Genomic DNA, 25,654 nt, shown 5'->3' with positions numbered 1-25,654 from the left:
TTTATAGTATACTGCCTATCTGTAATAAGTGCATTACTTGACACTGATCTCCTTCTGCTTTGCTCATTTAACCATTCTGGCTATGTCATCCTTAAAGCTACAATTATCCTCATCTACTATTTTGTATCATCTGATAACTTTATAATGCTGCTCCTTACACTCCAGACTAGGTCACTTATAAAGATTGAAAAGAGTAATGGACCCAAAACTGACCCTTGGGAAACACCACTGCAAACCACCTCCCAATATCAAAAACATTCATTCACCACCACTCTCTCCCACTGAGATGATTCCATATCCGTACCGCCACTTTCCCCTTAATTCCATGGGCTCCCATCTTCTTAACAAGCCTGTCTCGTGACAATTAGTTGAATGGAGCCTTTAAAACTCAAACGGCCTATTTGCTCATTTGACTTGTTTAAATTCTGTGGGTATGGAGGTATAGAGGGGGTGCTTTTAAGTTCGGTTGCCAAATTTATGTGCTAATGATGAAGAACACCTTCCATGGCAGCAGAACATAACACCCCTTTTTTTCAGATTTCCAGCATCCGCAGTATTTTGCTTTTATTATAACTCGACTTTTGCCTCCTATGTTTAGAAACTGCAGTTGGAATTTTAGTACTTAATTGATTCATCTCATTCCTCAATCTACTACTTTAATGAAGGCCAAAAATCATTTAGTTTATTTAAATGAGTAAATGCCCCCATTAAAACAGCATATGAACACTTTAAATGTCTACAGATATTGCAATATAGCAATTTTTGAGCTATAATGTCAGTATTGAGCATCTCCCAGATGTTCCAACCTCAGAAAAAGGTCAAATTACTCTGGTGATCAATTTTTTTTTTATTTGTTCATCGGATGTGGGCATCGCTGGCTAGGACAGCATTTATTGCTCATCCCGACTTGCCCTCGAGAAGGTGAGCCGTCTTCCTGAACCACTGCAATCCATGTGTGGTAGATATGCCCACAGTGCTGTTCGGAAGGGCGCTCCAAGATTTTGACATTGCGACAGTGAAGGAACAGCGATATAGTTCCAGGTCAGGATGGTGTGTGGCTTGTAAGGTAACTTGCAGGTGGTGTTCCCATGCATCTGCAACCCTTGCCCTTCTAGGTGGTAGAAGTCGCAGGTTTGGAAGGTGCTGTCTAAGGAGCTTTGGTGCATTGCTGCAGTGCATCTTGTAGATGCACCAGTGGTGGAGAGTGTGAATGTCTGTGGATGGGGTGCCGATCAAGTGGGCTACTTTGCCCTGTATGGTGTCGAGCTTTTTTGAGTGTTGTTGGAGCTGCACTTATCCAGGCAAGTAGAGAGTATTCCACCACATGCCTGACTCGAGCCTTGCTGATGGTGGACAGGCATTTGGGAGTCGGGAGGTGAGTTACTGGCCACAGGATTCCTAGCCTCTGACCTGTTCTTGTAGCCACAGCATTTATATGGCTACTCCAGTTCAGTTTCTGGTCAATGGTAACCCTCAGGATGTTGATAGTGAGGCATTCTGTGATTGTAATGCCATTGAATGTCAAGGGGAGATGGTTAATTCTCACTTGTTGGAGATGGTCATTGTCTGGCACTTGTGTGCCCGAATGTTACTTGCCACTTATCAGCCCAAGACTGGATCTTGTCCAGGTCTTGTTGCATTCCTACATGGACTGCTTCAGTATCTGAGGAGTCACAAATAGGGCTGAACATTGTGCAATCAGCAGCGAACATCTCCACCTGCCCTTATGACTGAAGGAAGGTCATTGATGAAGCAATTGAAGATGGTTGGGCCGAGGCCACTACCCTACAATGATGTCCTGGAGCTGAGACGATTGAACTCCAATAACCACAACCATCTTCCTTTGTGCAAGGTACAACTCCAACCAACTGAGAGTTTTCCCCGATTCCCATCGACTCCGGCTTTGCGAGGGCTCCTTGATGCCACACTCGGTCAAATGCTGCCTTGATGTCCTTGATTACCTCTCGAGTTAGCTCTTTTTTCCATGTTTGAACCATGCCTGTAATGAGGTCAGGAGCTGAGTGGACCTGTAGCCCAAGCCCAAGCTCTTGCAATCAGCCTTAGAAGTTCAGACAACTGTCCTACTTGCTCCCAATGCGGTCTGTTTCACAATGGAAAGACCAAAATGCAGATTGAGCAATCGCTTTGCGGAACACCTCTGTTCAGTCTGCAAGTGTGACCGAGCTTCTGGTTGGCTGTCATTTTAATTCTCCACCTTGCTCTAACGTTGACCTCTCTCTCATTGGCCTCCTGCAGTGTTCCAATGAAGTGCAACATAAACTGGAGGAACATCCTTCGATTATGAACTTTACAGCCTTCCGGACTCACTGAGTTTAACAATTTCAGATTACCTCTGACCCCATTTTGTTTCCTTTTTCTTTGCAAGTTTTGATTTTATTGTCTTGTTTTTCTCTTTCTTTGCTTTTGGTTGGCAGCTGTTAATCCTTCTGCCGTTCTCACCTCCCCTAGACACATCTTTTGTTTTTTCACTTGTCCCATTAGCACTCCCTTTGGCCTTGCACCAACCCTTTTGTTATTTAATCTTTCCTGTCTGCTGTCCTCTCACAGACCTTCCCTTTTATTCTTTTTCCCCACCCTCCCCATTTTTACTTGGTTAAAAACTGGTTACATTTTTAACTTTTCCCAGGTCTGACGAAACTTCAACTGTTTCTCTCCACAGATGATCCCTGACCTGAATATTTCCAGCATTTTCGGTTTTCAGAATAAAAAAAATTCTGTGGGCATGGAGGCTTAGAAAGGGGTGATTTAAGTTCTGTTGCCTAATTAGTGGATAAATCCAGAAGAACACCAAGATCTATTAGTATCAGTATCCTGAGATTTGCAGTCCATGAGGTCCAAAGGCTGGACACTCTTGTCTTGCTACACCCATGTGATTTCTCGATTTCCCATGCCAAGCATCCTCATCACCTTCCAGTGATTCTGTCAATTTGAAATATTGGTAGGTAGCTTTGTTCTGCAGGTGTAGTCAAACCTTACAATCTTCCCTCCCTCTATCTAGGCTGGATAAGTTTCCAGATGCAATGTAAGTAAATACAAAATTACCACACAGTTAATATGACTGCATCAATAAATATGCTATCAGTTGGCAATACAGAAGAGCTCCAAAAACTCTGTTCTTCACCTTTACTCATGAAAAGTTGCTCTATAGTGTGCTTTGATCAATCCCATTGGATTTAATATATGTACAGTTGGAATTGTGAACAGTTGACACTCAAAGTAACCATATTGTAGGCGATCCTCCAAACAAGCAAATGCTATACAATACTTGCCTGCATTTATGAAAAGTTAATAGCATTCAAATTCAGTCTCTAAAGTATGATGTATCTAAATCTTCTCCAATTACTGAAATATAAAAATATTTTATTTTTAAACTTACACAACTCGACTAAAATAGAAACCACAAAATAAAAAACAAGAAATTTTTCAGAAATTGGATTTGAAAAGTCACCAGTTCTCATCTTACTATTTTCAATTTTGTTCACAAATTACAATGGATAAACTTTTAGCCTTTCACTAATGCTTTTCAGCCCTGATTGAAAGAAGAAATGCCACAATAGCATCTAAAATCCACTACATCATATCAAACAATCCTGTATTCCGACCATCTGGATAAACAGAGCAAGTGAAAAGCTGGAACTGTACTTGCCACTAACTAGAAGAATGGCACAGCTGGTGCATACAAATTGTAGAATACAAATTATCAGTTTCTGCTATTCAATAATATGAAATTTCAGTGACAAGAACTAATGGCAGCTCTTTTCAGTCATTAGAAATAACAAAGGTGATTGGACAAAAATGGTCATTATACAGCAGGTTAGACATATTATGGTGCAGAGCTTTATCATTCAGCCAATAATATTACGATGATATAAAATAGAGTCATAGAGAGATACAGCACTGAAACAGGCCCTTCGGTCCACCAAGTCTGTGCCGACCATCAACCACCCATTTGTACTAATCCTACATTAATCCCATATTCCCTACCACATCCCCACAATTCTCCTACCACGTCCCTATACTTGGGGCAATTTACAATGGCCAATTTACTTATCAACCTGCAAGTCTTTGGCTGTGGGAGGAAACTGGAGCAACCGGCAGAAACCCATGTGGTCACAGGGAGAACTTCAAACTCCACACAGGTAGTACCCAGAACCGAACACAGGTCGCTGGAGCGGTGAGACTACGGTGCTAACCACTGCAACGGCCTAAAATATCTAACATAACGGGCCATTCAGCCCAACTAGTCTGTGCTGGTGTTCTAAGTGCCAATACAAAGCCAGATAAGCAGTGTTGCCTTCAAGTCTTGCATCGAAGCACATTCCGAGCATCGGGCTCGAGGCCAACTATATTGCCCATCACTACCACGCCCAATATCCGTTAACTCTACCCAGACCCCAAGATCATGGATACAGCCTGAAACCTTGCAAGTTGTGGATGGATCCTTGTCACATGATACAGTGCATTTACCCATTGACTCACTGGGAGAGACTGAGCAATTTCCATGTAAAAATGATTAAGTCAACTTTGCCCGAGCCCACCCATTTCAGTGAGTATGTACAACAGGATCAGTGGCAGACAACAGACTGTTTGTCATGTCTTTCATGATTAGAACAGAGGTTTGAAAAATATATGTTGAAGGCCGACTATTCTTTTCCAGAATAAATAGGATATATTTTCCCATTTGAAGTTGACATGCCAGATAGCACTGGCCAGATTTCCTTACCCAAGATAATGATGCTAGATAGCCAGAGTGTATTGGCAATTTTAAAATGAGTGGAAGGAAATTTCAGCAAAAAAATGTGACAAGATTCTTTACACAATCTCCCAGTTCCCATCTTGAAACATAAGACATCTCCTGTAGTTTAGGTAGCATGGTTGCATCCTGTCTCTGCAAATCCCAGTCATTGATTAACAGTCTGAGATAATTCTTGCAAATACAATTTCTTCCCTTCCTGAAGTCTTGAGGTTGGAAAAAAAATAGAAGCAACACTGTAAAAGTTGGTTTTAGTCTCGGTCTTGAGTTTACACTTGCTATTGAAGCTTTCTGGATGGCAACCTTCCTGGAAGGAGTAAAAGTGGAGGAAAGAAAAGTTTCTATTCCAGAACAGATGTGTGATGAGCCAAAAGATCTGCTTACAAATTGGTCCTAAACCAGTCTCTCACAACAAAGCATTTCAGAAAGGCTTTCCCTTGATAAATCATATTGCCTCTCAAACTACTGTACCTATATTGCAAGGTAGCAACATGGATCAACAGACTCAAAATAATATTGTTGCTAAATATATTGGGTAATATTGCACTTTATAACAGCTCAACATCAAACCAATCTTAAGGCATGCAGATCTCAGGTTAATCATACTGGGTCTCTTTATAACACGATAATATTGCAGAGGAATATTTTGGCAGATGCACCAAACCCTATGGGAGTGGCCATAGGAAAAATGTTAAGCAACTTGCTTTTGTGCTTGGAACTTCCAAGTTGGAAGCATTTACATTGGTACCAGTTTAAAGCTTTCTGTCATACTATCAAACGCAATTATGCAAGGCACAGATACAGGCAGCAAACCACAAGTCAAACGAGATTAGAGGACTCAAGAATTTTTGCTTTAGTCCTGTAAAGAATAAGCATCTCCATAATTTTTAAGTTGCATTAATTAATGCACAAGACTGAACAGGAAAACTTATTTGAACTTGGAAGAGAAAAACAAAATGGCTAAGAATGTAAACCAATTTCCAACATTTATCAGAATGTGAAGAACATGAGGGCAAAACAGAAGTATTGCTACTTAAAAATGCCAATTGCTGAAGCTATGCAGTGTTGAAAATCCTCAAATGGAAATGGCGCCAACAACGGATGACTACAAAATACAGTAAACAGCTAGCACACACCTTTGTGTGATTACCATGTAATGTTTCTACATACTCAAACTATTTACTGTACACAATAGTGCAACTGTGGTTTATATCACTCTTTAAATTAGTGGCACAATTCACCAGCTTTTTAGAGTCTGATAGTTTGCAATTGGTTTTCTACAAAAATTAAATTATGCAATAATTTGCATTAAGGTTTGTGCATAGCAAAGAAAAATGAGAATTTAGTACGCAAATGAATTACATCATTTGAATTAAGTGACCTTGAATTATCTGTAAATGTTAAACAGCAAATACTGTTCTGATGAAAGGTCATTGATCTGAAAAATTAACACTGTTTCTCTCCACAGACGCTGCCAGACCTGCTGAGTATTTCCAGAATTTTGTTTTGTTTCAAATTTCCAGCATCTGCAGTATTTTCCTTTTGTACTTGAATTAACTGTACATATGAATTAGGAGCAGGAGCAGGAGCAGACCACGTCGCCCCTTGAGCCTGCTCCGCCGTTCAATAAGTTCACAGCTGAACTGATTTAAAGCCTGGTACCTGACCCGAAATCGTGCAAACCCGATTAAGTGTCAGGTTCGGGTTGGGTCAGGTCTGTATTTGGCGTCCAGCATTTGGGCTCAGGTCGGGTTGGGCTGGACTGTACTGTTTTGTTTTGTATTATTTTTGTTTTGGTCTATGATCTTTTCCTGTTTCAAAAATATTTGTTATTTCAGGTCGGGTCGGGCATTTAAAAAATTGAAGGACTTGGGTCCGGGTCGGGTTTTAATTTTTACCCGAGCCAGGCTTTAAACTGATTACTCCACATTCTCACCTACCCCAGATAACCTTTCACCCACTTGCTCATCAAGAATCTATCTACCTCTGCCATAAAAATATTTAAAGACTCTGCTTCCACCGCCTTTTGAGGAAGAGTGTTGCAAAGACGACCCTCAGAAAAAACATTTCTCCTCATTGGTCTTAAATGGGCAACCCCTTATTTTTAAACAGTGAACCCCAGTTCCAGATTCTCCCACAAGGGGAAATATCCTTTCCACATCCACCCAGTCAAGACCCCTCAGAATCTTATATATTTCAGTCAAGTCGCCTCTTACCCTTCTAAATTCCAACGGATACAAGCCTAGCCTGTCCAATCTTTCTTCCTAAGATAGCCCACCCATTCCAGGTATTAGTCTAGTAAACCTTCTCTGTACTGCTTCCAATGCATTTACATCCTTCCTTAAATAAGGAGAGCAATACTTACACAGTACCCCAGATGTGGTCTCACCAATGCCCTGTATAACAGAAGCATAACGTCCCTACTTTTGTGTTTAATTCTCTCATGATAAACGATAACATTCTATTAGCTTTCCTAATTACATGCTGTACCTGCATACTAACCTTTTGCGATTCATACATTAGGACACCCAGATCCCTCTGCATCCCAGAGCTCTGCAATCTCTCACCATTTAGATAATATGCTTCTTTTTTATTCTTCCTGCCAAAGTGGACAATTTCACATTTTTCCACATTATACTCCATTTGCCAGGTCTTTGCCCACTCACAACCTAGCTATATCCCTTTTTAGTCTCATGTTCTCTTCACAACCTACTTTCCTACCTATCTTTGTATCAGCAAATTTAGCAACCATACCTTCGGTCCCTTCATCAAAGTCATTTATATAAATTGCAAAAAGTTGAGGCCTCAGCACAGATCCCTGTGGCACACCACTTGTCATATCTTGCAGCCAGAAAATGACCCATTTATGCCTACTCTGTTTCATGTTTATTTATTTATTTAGAGATACAGCACTGAAACAGGCCCTTCAGCCCACCAAGTCTGTGCCGACCATCAACCACCCATTTATACTAATCCTACATTAATCCCATATTCCTACTCCATCCCCACCTTTCCTCAATTCCCCTACCACCTACCTATACTAGGGCCAATTTACCTATCAACCTGCAAATCTTTGGCTGTACGAAGAAACCGGAGCACCCAGCAAAAACCCACACGGTCACAGGAAGAACTTGAAAACTCCGCACAGTACCCAGAATTGAACCCGGGTCGCAGGAGCTGTGAGGCTGCGGTGCTAACCACTGCGCCGTCCTGTTAGCTACCCAATCTTCTATCCGTGCCAATATGTTACCCCCTACACCATGAGCTTTTATTTTCCCACAATAAGCTTTGATGTGGCACCTTATCAAATGTCTTCTGGAAATCTAAGAACAATACATTCACCAGTTCCCCTTTTTCCACAGGACATGTAATGTCCTTAAAGAAATCCAATAAATTGGTTAAACATGGTTTCACGTTCACAAAACCATGTTGACTCTGCCTGATTACCTTGAATTTTTCTAAGTGCCCTGCTAGATTGTCTTTACTGTCTTCTAACATTTTTCCTATGACAGATGTTAAGCTACCTGGCTTGTAGTTTCCTGCTTTCAGTCTCCCTCCCTTTTGAATAAAGCAGTTACATTTGGCTATTTTCCAATCCAATGGAACCTTCCCCGAATCTAGGGAATTTTGGTAAGTTGAAACCAACACATCAACTATCTCACTAGCACTTCTTTTGGGACCCTAGGAGGAAGCCCATCAGGACCCAGGGACTTGTCAGCCTGCAGCTCCAACAATTTACTCAATACCATTTCCCTGGTGATTGCAATTTTCTGGAGTTCCTCCTTCCTTTCCATTTCCTGATTTACAGCTATTTCTGGGATGTTACTGTATCCTCTACAGTGAAGAACGATGCAAATACCTGTTCAATTCATCTGCCATCTCCTTATTATCCATCATCAATTCCCCAGACTCACTTTCTATAGGACCACTTACTTTGTTAACTCTTTTTTAAACAGCTATAGAAACACTTACTATCTGTTTTTGTTTTTCTAGCTATCCTTCTCTCGTACTCTAATTTTTCCCTCCTTATCAATCTTTTAGTCCTACTTTGCTGTTTCTTTTACATTCTGTCCAATCTTCTGACCTGCCACCATCTTTGTGCAATTATATTCTTTTTCTTTAAATTTGATACTATCTTTTACTTTTTTAGTTAACCACAGATAGTGGGTCCTCCCCTTGGAATTTTTCTTTCCTGTTGGGATGCATCTAGTCTGTGTATTCTGAAACATCCCCTTGAATGTCTGCCACTGTGTATTCTCAAATATCCCCATAAATGTCTGTCACTGCATCTCTATTGACCTATCCCTTAACCTAATTTGCCAGTTCGCTTTAGCTAGCTCTGCTTTCATGCACCCATAATTGCCCTTGTTTAAGTTTAAAATACTAGTCTTGGTTCCATTCTTCTCTCCCTCAAACTGAATATAAAATTCAATAATATGATCGCTGCTACCTAGGGGCGCCTTCACCGAGGTCATGAATTAATCCTATCTCGTTGCACAATACCAGGTCTAGTATAGCCTGCTCTCTGGTTGGCTCCAGAATGTGCTGTTCTGAGAAACTGTCCAGAAAACATTCTATGAACTCCTCATATTGGCTTTCTTTGCCCATCTGATTCTTCCAGTCTATGTGTAGATCAAAATCCCCCATTATCATCGCATCTTTCTGACCAGCTCCCATTATTTCCTCCTTTATACTCTGTCCTACCGTGTGGTTACTGTTAGGGGGTCTGTAAACCACTCTCGCGAGTGACTTCTTAGCTTTATCATTTCTCATCTCTACCCAAACCACTTCTACATCCTGGTGTCCTGAACTTAAGTCATGCCTTTCTACTGCGCCAATACCATCATTAATTAACAGAGCCAAACCGCCACCTTTTGCTAGCTTCCTGTCCTTCCAAAATGGCATGTACCCTTCAATATTCAGGTCCCGATCTATGTCATCCGGTTGCCATTTCTCTGTAATGGCTATCAGATCGTACTTAATTATTTCTATTTGCGCTATCGAGTTCATCTATTTTGTTCCAAATGCTACGTACAGAGCCTTTAGTTTTGTCCTTCTATTATTTTTTTTATAACATCCAGCCTTGACTACTTATTTACTCTTAGATTTGTACTCTTTATCCCTTCCTGTCACGGTCTGTTCATCATTTCCTACATTAATACCTTTCTCTCTTGCCTGTCTCTACTCTTTGATTTGCCACATCTTCCCAAATTTGATCCCTTTCCCCCACTATTTAGTTTAAAACCCTCTCTACTTCTTTAGTTATGTGGCTTGCTATAACCAGCCACAGCACAGTTCAGGTACAGACCAACGGTACAGCCCCCACTTTCCCCAGTACTGGTGTCAGTGCCCCACGAACCAGAACCCACTTCTACCACACCAGAATGAGCATCACATTTATTTTAACTTATTTGCCCTATGCCAATTTGCATATAACTCAAGACCAACCTTTTTGTGATTAACTGCTTCTGAGCTGTTTCATGACTTACAGTAATGCAGTGGACTGTTCAATATCTTGCATGAGCAGGAAGTTGTACATAATGAATTTTCACCATATGTACAAACTGACTATTTGGAGCTAAATCCCGTAGTTTTAATAGAGCACTTGAAAACACATTTAGTCTCATGTTGGAGAAGATCGACAGCAAGTTGACCTCTATGCCGTTTTAATTTTGAAAAGATACAATTGTGGCAACAGAAAAGTCCACATTTGTGGGTACATTTTAAAATGTCGACACTGGCAATACATCATCCTGTTGCACGTTTGTCATGGAAGATCTCACGCACTATACATCAACGGACACAAGAATATCAGGGTTTCAGATACATTAAGGGAAAAACAAATAGAGGAATTCAGGTACATTATGCAACTCCAGACAATTCAGTATTGCAAGTAAATTTCAGATTCAATAAATTAGCATGCAAATGCTAAATACAAACAAATACTTTTGGAATATCAGCTACAGCACAAATTTGTTTATATGCTATGGGGCTCTCAAATGTGTCAACAAGCTGAAAGTGTGCATGTCATCCTTTCCACAGAATGAGATAACCTTGTAACCCAAATCTACACAAGTCATGCCCCTTGTGGAAGCACTAGTTGCTGCTGATGCTTGTTTATTCCTTCCCTTTTGGGACAAAGGACAGAGTTTGACAGACTACAGAGCTTTACTGTACCCATCTCATGAGAACTTAGAAGTTGGAACTATAAATAATCCTGGTGGTAATACTGAGCAAGGTAAAACCAAGAAGATTCGATAGCAACAAAATTGTCTGGTAAATCTCTGTCAAATAATCAGCCAATTCAGCGGTTTCTGTAGACACTGCAATTTTGCTACAATGCATTGTATCTAGCTAATAAGCTATCAGATGGTGCACTCTTACTAATGCAAAACATGTCAAGAGGATCAAATTGAAATGCTGAAAATAGCCAGCCATTAAAAAAACTGAAAATCTTTATAGAAAATAAAGAGGTTTCAAATGATCATTAGGTAAATATATATAACACTGGAAGAACAGATAGGTATTCTTGAAGAAGCAATCGCAATTTCAATAAATCGGAATAGATCAAGGGATGGGGTGGGAGGTGATGGTGGACAGGAGAAAGAAAGAAACCATATCATGGTCATAACCCTGGTGTATTAAAAGAGGCATTGTTGCTGGTATAATTACTGGCACTAAAATAACAAATTAAGCCACACCAGCAAAAGGTTTAAGTGCACTGAATCCCTTCTCAAACTCCTCACTACAAATGTTGACTCTTGGGGTACAGGTTCAAGGATGCCAGCAGGCATCCGGTCCTTGCCCAAGTGGTCATTTTTCATGTATGCACCTAGAAAATTAATGTCGGTAGGCTATTTGGCCATGGAGGACATAACAATAGTGCGGCACAGTGGTTAGCACCGCAGGCTCACAGCTCCAGGCACCTGGGTTCAATTCTGGGTACTGCCTGTGCGGAGTTTGCAAGTTCTCCGTGACCGCGTGGGTTTTCGCCGGGTGCTCCGGTTTCCTCCCACAGCCAAAGACTTGCAGGTGATAGGTAAATTGGCCATTGTAAAATTGCCCCTAGTGTAGGTAGGTGGTAGGGAATATGGGATTACTGTAGGGTTAGTATAAATGGGTGGTTCTTGGTCAGCACAGTCTCAGTGGGCCCTGAAGGGCCTGTTTCAGTGCTGTATCACTAAATAAATTTTAAAAAAAAACAGCTGAGCACAAGCCTATCCTCACATGCTAACCATACACTTCCCAGCAGTGGTCACTGGACAGTAATTAGGAGTAGCAGTTCTTCCTGACATTTCTCTGCACCTACCCCCTCACACTGAGATGAATTGCATAACTCAACAGGATCAGCTAATTGAACATCGATTTAGCATGGAGCCTCCAATCTATATGGCTCAGTATGACTATGGGTGGTACATGTACCCACTATTGCACTGTGGGTGTTTACAGTGCACAAATTGAGAAACATTATTTGAACCAAATTGTAGGTCACAAATTGCTGAGGCCAATAGAATGCCTAAGTGTCTCAGGATGAGAGATAGCACTAAGAAAGCACTGGCATAACCAAACATGGAGTTCTATATTCCACTGGAGACAAAGATCAGAGTGTTCATAAAATAAGGGAAATAGCTGAGAGTCTCAAAATTCACTAGATATAATGAGGAGCCATTCGAGGCAAATTTGTTCTTATTTGGGAGGTTTTAAAATAAATCAAGTACACATGGTTATTATCTGTTTGGAACTAACAAACTGAAGTGGAGGCCATCAGCAGATGCCAAGGAAACCACAAGCTTCAAACAATTAGGAGGAGTTAATTTTCAATTAGGGTTGCAGTTAGCAGTGTAGAAGTGGATTCTGTGTTCCAAAAAAAATGGAAAAGCTTCAAGATTGAACAGGAACAACCAGAGAATACATATTGGTAACCTGTCCCCCATTTCTATACTATATGCGTACTGAGTAGCATCTTAATGTTCCATTGTTATGGTTGGACACATTTACAATATTACTCTGTTTGGATACAATTTACTAGCTAAATCGAGCAACACCTTCACACAGTTTGAGAAAAATCAAAAATCAGATTAGAATAATTGAATGTATTATGGTTTATAAACATTACAATTAATAATGAAATACAGCATTAAGGAGTGTTACAAGATTTTAGTACAAAAAAAAACTTAAGACGTTTGTGTGTTTTTAAAAAAATGGAAAAAGGATTTTCAGTAGACTTGGACACATGCAAATAGCTGGAATTTTTGGATGTTGACTTTGTATGCAAAAATAAGGGAAACAAGCAGTTTCAAGGAAACAAAGGGGTTTGACCTCCCTTCGAGTGACTGAGGACACTGTGTCTGCACGTGAACATGATCAGGAAGGTTTTTTTTCCCCCCACTGGATTTAAAAGAAAAGTGAGTTGGACAAAGAGCGGGCATTTGAAATCTTTGCTTTGACCTTCCTGGAGCAGGAGAGGAAGACCCAGAAAAGTGTTAACTCTCTGTGTAAAGGAGTCCTACATCTCTTGACATGAAACCCTGCATTTGAAAGGTGGCACATTCCTATTGCCCCCAGTCTCTGAAGAATTCCTGCATCCAGAATGATTCCTGTTGCCTCCTGTGTTTTGGGAGATCCTGAAATCTCAAGAAAGCTTCTACCGTTAGACTGCTGCTTTAAAAAGTCAAGCAGACTGGTTGCTACACCCTTTGCTGAAAGACCTGTGTGACGCCTGCTGCAGACAAATTGCCTTGAATGCCTACCCATTAAAGACTGTTCATCAACCTTGCCTGGAGAGGCTTCGAGTGGCATCCAACTATTCAACTCTGGGACACCTCACTGTACTGAAAAAATCCTACCAGAACGGGATTCCTAAGAAACAACTGTAAACCAAAAAGCCTTTTTCCCCAGTTAATCTTTTTTTGAAGGTGTGTGTGCACGAGGGCAAAAAAACAAAGGAGTTTTTCCATATATATAGATTTATCTCGTTAGTAGTCAAGACCTATTAATTCTTTTCTAATAAATAATGTTGTTGTTGTTTCAAGAAACCTGGCTTGGTGTGCTTTATTCTGGGGGACAAATAAAGTGTTTAATTCGACTATTCTTCAGTAGGTGGGAAACTTAATTTTAATATGCTATTACCTGTGGAGCAGTGGGGCTGAATTAACTGTGCATTACTCCCGCCTTGGTTGTAACAATAGTTAATACATGTCTTCCATTTCCATCACAAAATCCACAAAATACTAGCACAGTTTTCTGAAAATTAACTTTATTTAAAAATGTGTAACAGAACCATCACATTGGGAGGGTTCTAGAATTCCATTACCCTTTATGTGAAGAGGTGTGTTCTGACATGGCCCTGGAACTGCCTACCTCTATAGAATTTTAACAATTTCTAGCCCCTTGTATTCCAGTCCCCTTAAGATAAAGACCAATATTTCAATAGCTGTTACAGTAATATTTTTTGTACCTGTCCACTAGCTTTTAATGATTTCTGTACATGGGCCCCTAAAATCTCTCTGCTCCTCCACATTTCCTAGTTTCTCACCATTTAGAAAATACTCATTTTTTTTTCTTAGGTCCAAAGTGGATGACCTTGCACTTCCCCACAATAAACTCCATTTGCCAGTTTTGGTTCTCTCTCACCACTTAATCACTACCTCCAAATAAAGACCCAGACGTCGACTCAAATGTTTTCCTGGTCCAAGCACAAAATCCTGATATGCTTTGGAACCTGCAGTGAAGAATTGATGGGAACTAAATAGGCCAAGCACTGGGACAGGAGTCGAATGCTCACACGGCCTTGGGCCCAAAGTCAAGGGAGATCCACTAGTCATTTGTAAGATTAACTTTACTTCTACAACTCAAATGAACTGGCTTTAAGTAGCTGATCTAATAGCTTGGGAACCTGGGGGAGAGGGGTGGGGGTTACAAGACAAGTTATAATGTCTGACAAACAAAAGCGATTAATACCTTAAGGAAACTCAGTGACTAGGATTATTTTGTGAAATGTTATTTCCGAGTAAGCAATCTTATTTTAGATGCCAAACTAGCAATTAGTTTAATACTTTTTTGTTTTTTAACCTAAATTATTATAAGCTTTGTCGACTGCCAACAACTATGAGACATTATGTGCTAGCCAGTAATTCTGCAAGGCTCCCAGCTGTTACTCACATAACTGGTATGGTACCCATTTTACTCTGTAATGAGTCACACAACCCATCTGTTAAAATGTGAACAGACCATAGCAATAACAGATCCAGAAGCATCAACAGGATTTTCATTAAAGCTCGTGACAGCTGCAGCAATGTGCAGAAATTGCTGGTCCTCTGTAATTTGTACTGAAATTATTTATTTGCCCTTTGGCTCTTTGACACAAAAGATGACTTCAAAAAGTACCTGGAAATGTACTCAAATACATAAAACTTTTCCTCTGACATAAAGTAATATGCTTTATAGAATATAATAAAAACATTGAATAGATATTCATCTGACAGGCTGCACAAAAAATGAACTTGATAGCAGAAGTCTATGATGGAATAAAACTACAAGAATAAAATTAGTAACTGAGTCTATGTGCTGAAAATTTTAAAAGGTGATGAGTGAATTATTACAATACAGATCTCATTCATATCTGGCGCTGCAAGTTTATTTGGGAGTATCATTTTAACCACATTCTATTCTTCAGCATGATTAAAGGAAAATGGAAAACCAGAGGAATGAAATTTCTTAAAAGATTGATTTTTAAATAACTGAAAATGTTAAGTGATCTGAATCTTCAAATCATCTTAATAAAAGGAAAACATTACAAATTAGACTTGCCTGGACAGAAAAAAACTATTCATGGCATCACAATGCAACATTTGCTAAATAGTGGACTAACTGGTTAGGTAGGAATCAAATTCTTTGAAACTCTCTGCACATTAATTTGTGAAAACAATTCTAAATACTTAAATGCAAAAAACATGCAAATGAATCCCTTGCAGGCTGACTAAACCATTAATTTATGCTAAAATGATCACAGGCCATTAGTGAAGTTAGTGATTTCACAGATTAACGTGAAACAGTCATTGATGCCTAATTATACACCACAGACAATTAACATTAAGAATGTGACACAGTGGATAAGAGACAACAAAGCCGTTACTGCAGCGTTCTTGAAAAAACAAAGTCAAGAAATATCATTTCATGTTGCATTTCTTTTAGGTTAAAAATAAACATCAATTAAGGCTGGACCACTGGTTCACCAGTCAGATCTCATCAGTGGAATGAATGCTGGGTTTTCAATAAGGCTGCGTTTGCTGATAATGCAACCACTAGGTAGCACAGTACTTGCACATGCACAAATGCAGCCTCTTCCACTGGAGTGTCAATGTCTGCGATGTTCAGGCAGCTGCCAGGATTAAAGATGGTGCTGCTCAATTTATCACAGGAAATGCTTATGGTTCGATCGTTCTAGCAAACTAACCTTACATCAAGTTGGATTTGGTATAGGATACTAACTGTAATTCTCAGATCTATTTAACATTCCAGTGATCCCATTAGATACAAAAGGAATTTAATAATTGAATTACCATGTTCTGATACTTTTGGGAGATAGTGAATTGGCATCCTGATCGACGGAATAGAAAATTGGGCAGAGTATAAAACGTGCTGCCAATTTGTTATCCATATTTTAATATGGCTGACCAGGACGGATTCCACCAGAACGCTACTACAAGCTTACACCCCACTGGCTGCTCTCCCCCCTTGGTAACTCGCTTTCTCTCCTTCCTCCCTCCTCCCCACCGGCCGCTTCTCCCCCTCAGCCGCTCACTCCAGACCTCGCTGCTTCCCCTCACTCCCTTGCCTGATTGTTCCCCACTCCTTGCTTTGCGTCACCCTGCTCTCCGGCCGTTCGTTCCCCACTTCCCCCGACTCCGCCCCCCCCCCCACCCCACCCACTAGTAATAGGCTGCGCCGCTTCCCTCCTCTCGGCCACTTGCTCCCATGTTTGAATGTTTTCCATGCACCACCCGAAGGAGCAAGGTAGGACGTAAGGGGCGACAAGGCGACGTAGGAGCGAGTGGCCGAGAGGAGGGAAGTGGCGCGACCTACTGCTAGCGGCTGGGGGGGGGGGGGAGCAGGGCGGGGAAGCGGAGAGCGAGCGGCTGGAGTGTGGAGTGCTGGGGGGAGTGGGGAAGCGGGAGCGAGCGGCTGGCGAGGAGCGGGGAACATTCGGCCAGGGGAGTGGGGGTGGGGAGCAGCAAGGTCTGGAGCGAGTTGCCGGGGGGGGGGCGGGGAAAGAGCGGCTAGTGGGGCGGGAGCGAGTAACGGGGATCGAGCTTCAGTCTCAGAGTCTCCCATTCAGCTGCTCCCTCCAGCACAGCGGGCGGCTGGATACCAGATAACGATTTATCACACATGCGCGAAGATGGACCAGGCGCGGATACGCAATGACATTGGCGCTGTTCGATATCATCCCGTGCATGCTCCACTTAGTCCTGGCAAGATGTAGGCTGTGCATGTGTGCATCTTGGAGTGCTCTGGTAATGTCAGGCGGCCACTGCGTTGTCATGAGTAACTGTTGCAATAATGCACCTGAATAATTTCAACATGTTTGGTGGGGATCTCTCTCACATTTTAGGAAAGCACACTTTCAGGTGCGACCAACTGACAGTATTTCACTATCAATTGCAATGTAATGGTATCCCAGTTAAAAAGCAAGTCAAATGGTTTGTCAGGCACTCGAAACAAATTCACAAAATGATTTGCAACATGGAACCAGTCCAAATGGCACATTAAATAATATTCTTCGTTTCCCTCCCACCTATCCCCAAAGCGTTAACTTGTTGTAAAATAAATCCAGGGGAACCGACAGCCTTCTAGTACCTCACACGTCGCCCATTTTCCCAAGAGTGGCCTAGACAGCAAGGGAATCCGGCTATTTGATTAGACCAGGCATCAAAGTTGAGCCTGATCTTCTCCTTTCCATGTGGGATTTAGGAGCAGATACCTAGCTGATTCTTTTCTTCCTACCTCAAACTACCTAGCTCAGCAGGGACTAAGATTGAACTCACACCTTCCTGCTCTCTATGGCTTAGTACCTTACTGGTGATATATTTACCCATTAAGTCATGCGGGTGGGACACATTTTTTAATACAACCATCACCACATCAATTTTATTGATTAATTGGGCACCCATCAGTCTTAGGGATTAAGGGCAGGATTTATTCTCCCCCAGGTGTCATGTTCTGTGTCAGAGTGGGGGGGGGGGGGGGGGGCGGCGTGGTGGGGGCTTGAAGATACCTCCAGGAGAGGGCTGCCACGCACCCCAATGCAGTGAGGGCCTGGCCCGCTATTACCAGCAGCGGCGAGGCCTCATGGCGGCCCCCACCTCCAACCACTGCTTGGCAACGGAAACCCAATTTTAATATTCGAATAAATTAAAATTAATAAATTAATGACACGCACGTCACTGCCTGATGTCCCGCTGCAGGCACTCCTGCACCTTCAGATCCTTGTCAAATTAACGTCATGAGTGCAGGAGGAAGGGTTGCTGTAGAAAGTTTGTGCACTTTGGTGCGGGTGGGGGGGGAAGCGGGGAAAAGGTCAGATCGTAAAAGCTAAGTGTTTTGGGGGAGGGGAGCCAAATAATTAATTTGTTATTGGGTGGGGGGGGCGCGCGGATGTTGGAGAGGGGCAAAAGAAATGCATTTTTTTAAAAATTTGAATTCACTTTCTCTTTTCCTTTAAAATATTTAAAGTATCTGGTAGAGCTGCCAGCCCTTTAAAAATGGTGTCAGCGCCTGCGCACAGGCAGCTGACGCCATTGCCAGGGATGGACAGACCGCTCCCTCCATGTGATGGGGAAGGCAACCCGCCTGGCTAATTAAATGAGCCGCCGAATGGAAGATTACAGCAGCTCTGACGCCTGCCGCCGAAATCGACAGCGAGCATATAAAATTCAGCCCTTAGTAAAACATTTTAATTTTTTAAAATCTATTTTAATTTCAGAGTTCAATAACATTCCCCTTGTTTGTACCATATTACAGACTACATTGTAAGGCATTTGCAGTTTATAGAATTGTTACAACACAGGAGGCCATTCAGCCCATGTTAACAATGCTGGTTCTTTGGCAGAGCTGTTCAATTGGTTTCACTCCCCTGTTCTTTTTCCACAGCTCTGCAAATTTTTTCAAGTATTTATCTAATTCCTTTTTGAAAGTCACTACTGAAATCGGTTTCCAACCTCCCCCCACCTTTCAGGAAGAGCATTCCAGATCACAATAAATCACGGTGTAAAAATTTTTTTCTCTCTGGTTCTTTTGCCAATTGCTTTAAATCTGTGTCCTCCGGTTACCAAACCCTCTGCCACTGGAAACAGTTTCTCCTTATTTACACTATCAAAACCGCTCATGATTTTGAACACCTCTACGAAATCCAGATTTAAACTTCTCTGCTTTGAGGTGAGCAATCCTAGCATCTCCAGTCTCTTCATACAACTTAAGTCCCTCATCCCTGGTTCCTGTAAATCTCTTGTGCACCTTCTGCGGTCTGACATCCTTCCCAAAACATGGTGTCCAAAATTGAACACAATACTCCAGCTAAGGCCTAACCAGAGTTTTATAAAGTCACAGCACTCTTGTACACTATATCCTTGTATAAAAAAGTCAAGGGTCCCATATGCTTTTTTTTTTTACAAAAAAACAAGCTTAACCTGCCCTGCCACGAAGATATGTGTACATACACTCCAGCTGTCTCTATTCCTGAACCCCTTTTAAAATTGTACCTTTTACTTTATATTGCCTCTCCTCATTCTTACTAGCAAAATCTATCACTTCATACACCTCTGCCGTAAATTGTGTCTGTTATGTGTCTACCCATTTCACCAGTCTATGCCTTCCTTTAGCCTGTTAATATTTTCCTCATTTGTTTACAACATTTCCAAGTTTCATGTCATCCACAGACTTTGAAATTCTGCCAGATCAATAACTTTTATCAAAAAGATCAGTGGTCCTAATGACCCCAGTAAACCACAACTGTACACTTCCCTCCAGTCTGAAAAGCAACTGTTCACCACTAATCTCTGCTTTCTGTGCCTTTGCCAATTTTGTATCCACGCTGCCACTGTCACTTTCATCAAATCTGTTTTAATTTTGCGAACAAGTCTATTATGTGGCACTTTCCAAATTACTTTTCAAAGTCCATACACACATCAACCTCACTACTCTCATCAACCCTCTTCATTACTTCAAAGAACTCAAGTTAGCTAAACACGATTTGCCTTTAACAAATCTGTTCTGACTTCCATTTATTTGCCCATACTTAACCAAATGCCAATTATTTTGTTGCAGATTATTGTTTCTAAAAGTTTCCCCGCCACCCATATTAGGCTGACTGGCTTCAACCTTGATGCTCAGCTGCAAGAAATTTTGACTCACCCACAAGCTGATGTTGGAAAGACAATCCAACAGCATGGCAACAGTTGCGGGATCAAGAGTGGTACAGTGGGGTATCATACAGTATATGTGAAAGTTGACCCCATGCTAAGGAACAACATAAAAAATGATGACCAGGATGACATTTTGTAGCACACTGAAATGACTGTGCAGTCACGGAAAGGAAAGCATTACTCGAAATGAGGTAGCAGACAGGTTAAATTTGGAACCGTCACAAAGAGCAATTTCATGCAGTAGGCTACAGGTATGAAACAGTGGAGAAGGATGGTATGATTGTCCAAGTCAAAAGCCACAGAAAGGTTGAAGTCAACAAGATGCAATAATGCACCATTATAGGGACCAGGGCTGTTTTAGTCCTGTGGATGGGACAAAAGCTGGACTGAAAAGATTCAAAATGAGCAGTCAGAGAAAGCTGGACAGAGATGCACGGCAGCAACAAATTCCAGAACTTAGAGGAAAAGATGCTTAGAGATGGTTCTAAGGAAGGACAGATGGTTAAAGGAGGGCTTTTTAAGCAAAGGGGTGATCATATAGTTATAAGCAAGGTGCAAGTAACAATGCAAGTAAGCATTGGGATGAGTGGTTAGAAGCTGAGTCAGGAGGAAATCAGTGGGGCAGGAGGTTGATCTAATGGAACAGATGAATCTGGTGAAAGTTAGGGTGGACATCAGCAGATTATCCCTCAATGCTAAAAGCAAGAACTGAGAATTGCTTATGGGCTGCAGAAGACTGTTTTTCTGTTGGGATGAGACCAAGCAGACATAGGGCGAGATCTTGGGGTGGATGGTGATGCTTGTCATGGTCTCAGTACTATGACCAGAATGTGCAGTAAAATGAAACCTACCTACAGTTGCACTAGTGTTCATCTGTTAGTGCCAGTAGAATATCTGGAGGCAGTATAGGAGGGGATCTGATTTTGAATTGGCCCTTTTTTGCAGCAGGTAGAAGTCAAAGCACTTATCCTCCTTGACCATCCCAATTTAACTAACTGTTGGATACCCCAGGTTTTGCTTCTCTTCTATTGACTGTTTTCTGGGAAGACAACATGGTGGACGAAAAGAAAAGAACTTGCCCACGGGATACCTGTATTCTGGAAGAGTCAAAATTGAATTGACTGGCACTGTATTCTGAGGTGGTTTTCAGAGTGGTGTTGATAATGTCAGATCTGGATTTGCTGCGTTGAGGTGAAACTGGTTGACAAACGGATGCTAGGATATGATTTGATTTTTGTTCAGTAGCTTACTTTTTCAGTAATGCCTTTCTTGTACCATACCATGCCTTGAAGCTACTTACATTGAGTATCTCTGGAAGATCACGACTGCATCATAACAGGGAGAGTTGAGAGCCCAAGGCACTTTGAATGCAATGCACTCTACATTCTACCAAAGCATTCTGAAAATCTCTCATTAATAGGCATACCTGACTACTCCAATGCTCACCTGGCTGGCCTCCCATCTTCCAGCCTCCATAAACTGGAACTCAGTCTGCTGCCCGCATCCTAGCGCGCACCAAGTTCTGACTGGCCATAACCTCTTGCTTGCTGACCCACACTGGTTATAGGTCCAGCATGCCTCAATTTTAAAATTTACATCCTTTTGTTCAAATCACTGCATGGCCTCACTTCTTCCTATTTCTCAAACTTCCTCCAGTCCTACAATCCTTCAAGAAATCTGCATTCCTCCATTTCTGGCCCCTTGTGTATCCTCTTTTCCCTCACCCCATTATTGCTGACTACGTGCCCTCAGCTCTCCAAGCCCCAAGCTCTGGAATTCCCTCCCTAAACCTCGCCATCTCTTTACCCTCCTTTAAGATGTACCTGAAAGCCGACCTCGCTTTGGTCACCTGTCATGGTATCGCCTATGTGGCTCAATGTCACATTTTGTCTGATTATGCTCCTGTGAACCACCTTGGGATGCTTTGCTCCATTTAAGGCAAAATATAAATGCAAGCTTTTGATTAATACTACAAGTGGGAGCAACCCATACAAAAATATTCCAGTTTGCTGGTAAATTATTCAAAAAAACTGTTGAAATGTCACAATCAAATGCACAGATGTTTCTGTAAAATTAAATGGACTGGTTTTAAAATAATAGGTTTTGAACGGTAAATATACCTAAAAACTACTTCAACAGTGGAATGCGGATTTTTGCAGGTAATGAAACGTCCACTTTCCTGTCCATGAATAGTCACAAAAAAGGACTTGAACTTAGCAGCAAAACAGTCTTTTATACAAACATACGAACTGGGAGCAGGAGTAGGCTACTTGGCCCCTCGAGCGTGCACCGCCATTCAGTAAGATCATAGCAGAACTGATTGTAATCTCAACTCCACATTCCCACCTACCTCCAATAACCTTTCACCCCCTTGCTCATTAAAAATCTATCTACCTCTGCCTTAAAAACATTCAAAGACTCTGCTTCCACCATCTTGGGCTTAGGAAAAGGGGAAGAAAAATTGCCACGGTCTCCCAGTCATCATTATATAATGACCACTGTGGAAAAGTGTGCAATTATGTTTGGTGAGGACAAGATTATGCTTAGCTAGGACGCAGATACTCAGATCAGGCTCACAGAAGCATAATTACCAGAGAGCTGGTAATGCTCAGGGAATATAGCATGAATTATTGCCTTCAGGAAGGAAACAAACTTGGAAAGCAAAAGAAACAAGATCAGTTTCAAGTACAGACCCTCCATACCATTTCCTATTGTGCACTTATAGGATTTGAAAAATAAGTAGCACTGACAGTTAAGCGATGAAGAAGTTTACAGCGCAGATCACACTATTTAGGTGGCTGAAGAAAGATGCATAGCAGTGAGGGTGACCCATAGGGGAGGCAGTTATACATGAATGCTGCCACAGGGAGAAAGCCCGAAAAGTGTGGATTCTGGTCAAAGTCTGGAAACGGTCAACATATTCAGCCCCTTGGACATTTTATTGGGTATTGGCTTCATTTGTGCAATGACAGTACTGGGTTTCTGCCACTCCTGTATTTATATTAAAACACTGCTGGAGGTAGTATGAATTATACTGGATAATAGAATTAATCATATTATGGATGTGAATACATTTTATCAGTCAATCTGTTCTTGACACAGGAATATGACAAGATTATGTGCAAATCCTTGAGTGGTTCTGAATATCCTCCAAAATGCACTGTTATTGTATATATAATAAAAAGGGAACTTTGCTACACAATGAACATGAACTGAATTGCGTATGATACCATCCAACAAAACAGAATATCACAGTACCATCTCAAAGACACGGCCACATGACTTGCACTAGCATTACATGTTTTTCCATTACCAAGACTGCTTACTCCCATGACAATACCCACCTCTGCATCCACTTCAGCCTCTCTGCAGCTGAAACCTGCATTCATGCTTTTGGGCCTTCTAGACCAGATTTCTCACATGCTGGTCTCCCCATCTTTACACCCTTTGTAAATTCCAACACGTCCAAAACTCATCTGTCTGTTTCTTGTCCCACACCAAGTCCTACTTACCAATCACCCCTGTTCCCACTGGCCCACACTGCACCGCACAACACTGAATTTAAAATCTTCATTCTCAAATCATTGTGGTCTCACCTGAAAATATCCCCACAAACACCTTCAGCCATACATTGTCTCCCACATTCCTTTTGTATGTCCTCCTTCCATTTGTCTCACTATTGGTGGCACAGCCTTCACCCATTTTGACACTTGAACTTCCTCCGAACCTCTGTTTCCCTTTCTCTGTCAAGTTTTTGAAACCCAACTTTTGCAGTCATCCCACCTAAACTCTCCCCCATAGCTCTCAGCACATTCCTCTTAAGTAATTTTCTCCTCGCGTTGCAATCCACATTGGAGCATTTTTACTTTAAAAGTGATGCACAAATGCACATTGTTTTTGTGCTTACGATTCATGTACACGTTGTTATGCACAGATTGCATACCATTATTTTACCTCTGCACTTTCCTGCTACACCTCAAAGCTGGTTAATCTTTGCAGTAGCTCTTCCTATGGAATTCCATACAGAAAGGGAGAGGTTGTTGTCCACACATACCCCTATACGCTTCACTGATTACATCCACCAGGTTTGCTGATTGTGTTACTCATGCACCACGTGTTCTCATTTGATCATGCAACTAGTGGATATTAGGTCTTTCACTTGTTACGACCGAGGCGGGAGGAGTGCACTGTTCATTCTAGTTCAGCTTCTTCTTGGGTCACAACATATATTTAAATATTTTCCCACTTACCAATACGGCAATCATAGACTTTTTTTTTTAAAATCCCAGAACAAAACACACCAACCAGGTTTGTTTATCAAACAAAGTTAGCAGTTTATTATACAAGAAGTCTTAACCAGTAATGAAGAAATGCATAAAACACACAGATTGAAATATTAATGTTCCCTTTTTACCTTAGCCCCTCACACACATACACTGGTTAACTGGGGGGAAAAAAGGATTTTTGTTTTTAGAGCTCTATTACAGACTAAAGAATACTTGGTCTGAATACTTGCTCATTCTTGAAGAAACAGCAGATGAGATATGTTATGTTCAAAAACTGGCATACAGCCTGACCTCCAAGTACATATAGACAGGTCACTGGGATCTTTTAGAACAGTTTTCAGGCGACGTTGAGAATTGATTTAGCAGGCTTTTCTTCAAAGACAGGAGACGAGATGAGACTTATCAGGGTCTTTTAGAGAGGTGCTCGAAAGCTGAGCTGGGTTGTGGTCTTCTCTGCTCACCTTGGAAGTTCTCTCCCGTTTTATACAGTTCAATCCCATCTCAAAACAATTCAAAAGGGAAACCGACAACAGGTGGTCAACCTTTTGACCTCCATCAAATCTTGATCTGTCACTTCTTTGTAAACAACTTCTCCAAGCGTCCAAAGTTCTCTGTTGTTGAGCTAGAAGTCAGGTGTTTTCTCAAAGGCTTGTTGATGTTGCTGGAAGTCAGGTGGTTTCCCAGAAAAGCTCGTTTTCCTCATAAGACTGCTCAGTGCCCCTTTTAAAAAACATTTCCAGGGACTGTTTTTCAAAGTCAAGTGGCCTTTACATGACCCCTTTTGAAAACCCCAAAGTTTAATATTTCTTCAATCTTTCAAAAATGAATCCTCAAAACATATATTTAACAAAACAGAGGCACTTTTGTAACACACTGTATTGTCTAAATCGGACTACACATAATAAATTTTTTTTCAAGATTTGTCATTTGAACCCTGAGGCACAATTTACACGACAATGGTACAATTTCTGCCACTCTGCTTCAGAGTCAGGCCACTAATACAACAATGATTTACACAGATGTTACCACTGCAGTGCAAATTCTTCCTTCAACTGCACCTTCCAAGCCTGCAACCACTACCACCTAGAAGAACGTGGGCAGCAGACGAATGGGATCACCACCTGCAAGTTTCCCTCCAAGCCGCACACCATCCTGACTTGGAAATATATCGC

At 41.4% G+C, this 25,654-nt stretch overlaps 1 protein-coding gene across 5 annotated transcripts in view; it reads right to left on the bottom strand.

Annotated features, from left to right (window-relative positions):
* Positions 1-25,654, bottom strand: part of rnf111 (ring finger protein 111) — a 128,256-nt gene that overhangs the window by 60,743 nt on the left and 41,859 nt on the right. The gene's annotated exons all lie outside the window — the stretch shown is intronic.

Source organism: Heterodontus francisci, chromosome 38 (assembly GCF_036365525.1).
Source record: "Heterodontus francisci isolate sHetFra1 chromosome 38, sHetFra1.hap1, whole genome shotgun sequence".
In the NCBI taxonomy this organism is placed as follows: domain Eukaryota; kingdom Metazoa; phylum Chordata; class Chondrichthyes; order Heterodontiformes; family Heterodontidae; genus Heterodontus; species Heterodontus francisci.
The sequence above is the reverse complement of the archived record's forward strand: the minus strand, read 5'-3'. Positions and strand labels throughout refer to the sequence as shown.